The sequence below is a fragment of the Anguilla rostrata genome, chromosome 5 (genome assembly GCF_018555375.3).
Source record: "Anguilla rostrata isolate EN2019 chromosome 5, ASM1855537v3, whole genome shotgun sequence".
Lineage (NCBI taxonomy): Eukaryota > Metazoa > Chordata > Actinopteri > Anguilliformes > Anguillidae > Anguilla > Anguilla rostrata.
In genome coordinates, this window is record NC_057937.1 from 23,368,337 (window position 1) to 23,374,493 (window position 6,157).

General features: G+C 41.3%; 1 pseudogene; it reads right to left on the minus strand.

The window, feature by feature from the left end:
* Window positions 1-1,184: 1,184 nt before the first annotated feature.
* LOC135256107 (general transcription factor II-I repeat domain-containing protein 2-like) lies at window positions 1,185-3,106 on the minus strand (annotated as a pseudogene).
* Window positions 3,107-6,157: the final 3,051 nt, after the last annotated feature.

Sequence of the window (6,157 nt, forward strand, 5' to 3'; positions counted from 1 at the left end):
CGAACATGTTTTCTTTGAACAGTTCAATTTGAACGGCTTTTTACAAACATTCCAAATTGTTTGCATTAAACATAAACAAACATGGCGACGAGAGCGCTTGTACTCACAGCCGCTTCTGTGATCATTGATTATAAAAAACAATAGCTAGCTAGCGAACAATAATAACATTGGCTAGCGTTAGCAATAACATTATTGAAAAAACTGATCACACTTAACGGCATCTTCAATTGAAATACCCATCTGGGAACATTTCCCTCAGTCCAGCGTCCATTTTTGTTTGCCGCAAACTAACTTTTCAGACCATTCGCTTATGTTTGCAAACGTTCGCGGCGAACACAAAGCTAACAGAAAAAAGTTTGCAAACGTTTGCCTTGTTCGCTGAACTTGAACGCACCTCAGGGCTTTACATACTTCAGATTACAGAAAAGAAAGGGAAATGTGCATGTGATTGAATATAACGTGTTAGCGGTCCAAGCGTAAACGCGCAGACAGACAGACAGACAGACAGACAGACAGACAGACAGATAGATTTTAATGTAAACCAGTACGTCATTTACAAACGTTCTGACAACCTACCAGTAACATTTCAAATGAAGTAAGGATGAGGACTGTGATATAATGTAATTGTTGCGTTATTAAATTGCATTGTATTTACATAATTCTATAACGTTACTGCAACGTTGCAGAACAGTCTCCATGAGGACTGGTTATTTTGCGACCATAGAGCAATGTTGTCACAACGTCACCTTTTGGTAATGTTGCGATCTACCAAATTATGACCAAAGTGCAACGTTGGCATTATGTAATGCAGGGGTGTCAAACTCAAATACACAGTGGGCCGAAATTAAAAAATTGCTACAAGTCGAGGGCCGGACGGGTTCAATGTTTATTGAAAACTTATTGAAACGACCTTATTGCACATATTGAACCTGGAACTAACAAGGCCTATAGATCATTACCTATAAAACAACATTAATTATGAAATAAATGAAATAAAAATTTTAATAATAAATAAAATCAGTTTTATTAATTTCTTATGGCTCTATCTGCAGTTTCCAGAGTAATTTCAAGTGAAAACATTTTCTACAGGCAAACAACAGCCAAAAGTAATTTACTTCAAAGACAAATCAAATGTTCTGTAGTAGCAAGAGAAAAAAATGCAAAAATGAAACTGCATTAAAAACTGAAAATGCGTCAAAGCACCGTTTGCTGCTCTGTGATGCTCACTTGTCTGAGCCAGATGCTTGGTGTCTCATCTTGGATAAAAGTTCATCAATGTCTGGGGTCAGGCTCTGAGCTGAAGAAATCCTCAGGATTGAGTGAAGGTGTTCATCAGTAAGACAACTCCTGTGTGAATTTTTGTTTATCTTCATCAAAGAGAACAGTTGTTCACACAAGTATGTGCTGCCAAACATAGAGAGCGTTTGAGCAGCCTGGGAGCGCAGCTGGGGCATTGTGTCGTGGATGAAACGTGGAAACTCTGCGGCGCCCACAGACTCATATTTTGCCTTCAGTGTGTCACTACATTGGAGCTCAATCAGCTCCATTTGGAGGTTTGATGGTGCGATTTCCACGTCAACTGCAAATGGATTACTGAGCAGTTCAAACCTGCTTTTTTGGGCTTCAAAATCGGCAAATCGCCGTGTGAAGTCGGCACCAAGTATGCCGAGTTTTTCAGCAAACTGTGTAGTTGGGAAAACGGTGGCAGCGACCTGCTCTTTCATTGTTTGGCAGCACGGAAAATGGCTCAAGTTTTCCTGCAGCATCTGCGTCTCCCACAGGCGCAGCTTGGTTTTAAGAGCCTTCACTGTAGCGTACATGTCAGTGATGACATGGCCCCGCCCCTGAAGCTGTAGGTTGAGCGCATTCAGGTGGCTTGTGATGTCACACAGAAACGCCACTTCACACAGAAACTTTTTATTTCGGAGTTCTGTTGCATCTTTCCCTTTGCTTTCCATGAACTCACAGATCTCCTCACGCAACTCAAAAAATCTTTCCAGCACCTTTCTCTGGCTTAGCCATCGCACCTCTGTGTGATAGGGCAAGTCACCATATTCTGAACTTAACTCCTCCAGAAAAGACTTGAACTGGCGGTGATTTAAACCTTTGGCTCTGATAAATTTAACTGCTCGTGTTATGACGCTCATCACATGTTCCATTTTCAAGGCTTTGCCACACAACGATTCCTGGTGTATGATGCAGTGATAAGCTGTCAGCTCACTTGTGACGTTTTCCTCCCGCATCTTTTCTCGGATCCTCCCCACCAATCCACTCTTTTGACCGCACATCGCAGGCGCTCCATCTGTTGTCAGTCCCACAAGTTTATCCCACGGCAGCCCCATTTTATCTACACATCTGGACACCTCTTCAAAGAGATCTTTCCCCGTAGTTGTGCCATGCATTGAGTGTAATCCCAAAAACTCTTCTGTTACGCACAGGCTTGAGTCCACTCCACGGATGAAAATTGACAGCTGGGCAGTATCAGAAGTGTCGGTTTAATCATGCAGTTTTTGACAAATTCCCCCTCGGTAAAGGGCTGTGCTGATTTTGCAACCTCTGCTGCCACAATAAAACTGGCCTCGCTTTGTGATTTGGCTTTTGTGAACATAGCCTGCTGTGACACCAGACTTCTTTTTAACTTTTCTACCTTCTGCAGCCTTTGTGTTGTGTCCAGATGCTTGTATCTGTCGTGGTGCTTCGTTTCATAGTGTCTTATGTTGTATTCTTTCATTACAGCCACACTGTCTCCACACAGAAGACACACAGCTTTGCCCTTTACATCCGCGAACATATACTCTGCCTCCCACCTGTCTTGAAAACCCCTGTTTTCAAAGTCCACCTTTCGTTTAGCCATTTTTTGGGGAGAGGGATGTTGAAAGTTGACACAGGTGGTGTGTAACCCCATAAGACTGCTGATGAACGAGTGAGGCGCACGCTCGCGGGCCCGTGATTGACGTGCCGACACACGGGCAGTGCATTGTGTGACTTGTAGTATTATGGTTATGCGTGCGATATACCGGCGGGCCAGCTCTAATAGTAAATAGATTTTATCATGCGGGCCAAAGATAATTAATTCACGGGCCGGATGTGGCCCGCGGGCCTTGAGTTTGACATGTGACGTAATGTGTTTGTAGGGTAATCTAAGTAAAGACACTCAATTTCAAAAATTATGGGTGAACTCAGGTATAGTGGGACACTATTTGGTAAATCCTCCTGGAAACCATGAAAAAGCAGTTTACTCACTCAAGTGATGTTTCTATAAATAATCCTATGTCTCTACTGCATTTCTGTGCTGAAATTATATTGGAATGTATAATTGTTTAAAAATGACAGCCCTTCAAACATGGAAAGTCCACCCCTCTGTGTTTCGGACAGGAGTCTGGTAGAGTGGGACAGTGTCATTTTGTGCACAGTTTTTTCGCTGAAAAAGTGTCCCACTCTAGCTGAAAACCTCTGTCCCATTCAAATGATAGCTGTCAGGTAGAGTGGGACAGTGCTATAAATTGGTTTTTCATAAAATCTAAACGCTGACCTATAAAACGCTAATCCAAAGGAAAAATCAGACATGTTATACATCATTAGAAAGCTTATACTCTCACCTGCTGAATAAATGAATTGTCAATCAAGCCAAACTGTACTAAAAAGGGCGACAACGCCGTAAACAACAGGTGTGGTATTACACACAGCTATTTTGGAAGGTACCCAGGCATCACAAATGCGCGTATATTTCAAGGATTGTCCAAGACAATATAATGTAATGTCCCAGAGTGCACGGCGCACGGACATTCATGAGTAGTTCTTGCGGGACTGCTAACTTGTGAATATCTGTAAATAGCAATTTATTGTGTTGTAGATATGCGTTCTTGTGTTGTCTGTTTTGTGTTTGTGGACTTTGGTTGTGGTGGCGTTTGCCTCCCTGTGTGAACCAGCAGTATTGTTTGGGGTGGTTGGTGCTGTTCGCTACGACAATTGGGTGAGTCCGACGAGTGTCTTGTTTCCGGGTTGAGTTCATCAATAAAGTTTCGTTGAGTGTGAACTGACTCAGTGTCAGCTTTCTAATGGAGCCCTGTCTCGCTACTCAGTCTCAAAAGGGACATCTCTACGGGTAAAACCAATGGTAAGCTTGTATATTTATTCAATATTTAGTCCCAGATATTGACTGTACAATAACATTTAGTTATTTTTAAAAACTTTGTCTCGTTTATTTCGTTATTCAGTTAGCAGCGTTTTCACTGCTATATTGGCATATCTTAGGGCTATTGTCGGGTTTATCTTGTTGCTATGACAGAACACAATTTTTGAGTGGTGAAAGAATATTTTTATGAATGCCCAGATAGACAATATTGTTCATTATGTCATGTAGTTGCAGATGAGACTGCAGGGAAGGGGTGCGTGTTAAATGAGGACCAGAGCACACGATTGTGGCGCTGCGAAACTCCGTATTCAGCATAGTTGTCGTGTATCATCTACTAATGATTCTAAAACAAAGCCTTTCTGTTTTTAACTCTGGTTACTTTGGTTGCAGTAGCACTGAATGTCTGAGTTCAGTAATCTTGGCATGCCGGCGTGCCGACCACTAGGGGCTTTGCGCTAAGTGGTTAAACAAATAACTTCATTAAAGAATATTTAACGTTATTATATTATAATTATAATATTAACATTATTGACATTGTCAACCAATTTTAGAAATGAACACTGAGAAAATAGTTCCAGGTCACATGAACCTTGTTGATGTTGCGGGCAGCGAGAAACACTAGATGGAGTGCTAGGAACGCCCATGTGTCAGTGTTAAAAAAATTTTTTAAATTTATCGGTCCTGCATATCGCCCACATGTCGTCCTTGACTACCGATACAGATACATGTCGTCCTTGACTACCGATACAGATATGGTCCAAAAATGCAAATAACGGCCCGATATGTCGGCTGTCCGATATATATCGGTCGGGCTCTAATTGAAAATGCTCCCACTCTCTTCTGGTAATCCTGATTTGACTTCCACTAGGCTATAACTGTACAAGATGATGAAGATTTCCTACACATTGTCCTACCCAAAGACATAGCCTAAGTGGTTACACACATCATGACTAGCACTTGACTGAGTCAATTTATAACACTATCAAAATAGCAGTTTTTCTAGACGTTTAGTGTGTTGTGTTATTGCTTTTCTCCTATAAAAGCAGTTAACCAAGTTGTTGGAAGGTGAACAGTACAAGAGTTTACCTGTATAAATGTTTCCATCCATTTACTTTCAATACAATTTGCAGGAGGGGGATATTGCCAAACATATCTCACCAATGGCTGTAAGGATGAGCCAGAGGTCCGATGGCTTCAAAAAGCTCACTAGGACTCTACACTCATCCATGTTCACGGAGCAAGAACTGGCATCCAGCTCCGTGACTGGAAAAAGGGGAGTCAATGTCGAGGCCAAAGAGTGTTTGGATCCCTGTAAAATCCAAATGATCATAGGTAAGTGGTGCATTTCTAGTATTGTGTCCTAATAATCATGTTACATATACAGTGGGGTTCAAAAGTCTGAGTCCACTACCAAGATCTGTTTGTTTTCATCATTCATCGAAAACTAACGCAACATTTTTTTACTCATGTCAGATCCTTGATGACTTGTAGTAATTTAGCCAACCATGTGTTCCATACTGTACCAGAGTAATTTACAGCTGAATCTAGCCCCCACCCCCCAATTCCCATAGAGATGCATTGAAATGCAAAGAGGTTGAGTATCAGCTTGTAAGAGTACATGAAACTAAAATATCAAGAGTCTGATGATGTCTATAGGTCGCAGACTTCAGGCAGTTATTGCTTGCAAAGGATATGTGACCAAATATAAAATATGATTACTTTATTGTACGTAATGTTAAACTCTAGAAGGATTGCCCTCAATCGGGGGGACTATGTACGAAAAGTGCTACAATTTCTAAACGGTTCATCCAATATGTATGAAAATACCCTCAAGTTAAAGCTGACCGTCTGCACTTTAACCTCATGAGTAAAAATGTTGTGTTAGTTTTCGATCAATGATGAAAACAAACATATCTTGGTAGAGGACTTTTGTACCCCACTGTGTGTGTGTATGTGTGTGTGTATATATACAGTAGGGATGAGCGAGTACACCATTATCTGTATCTCTATCTGTTCAACCAT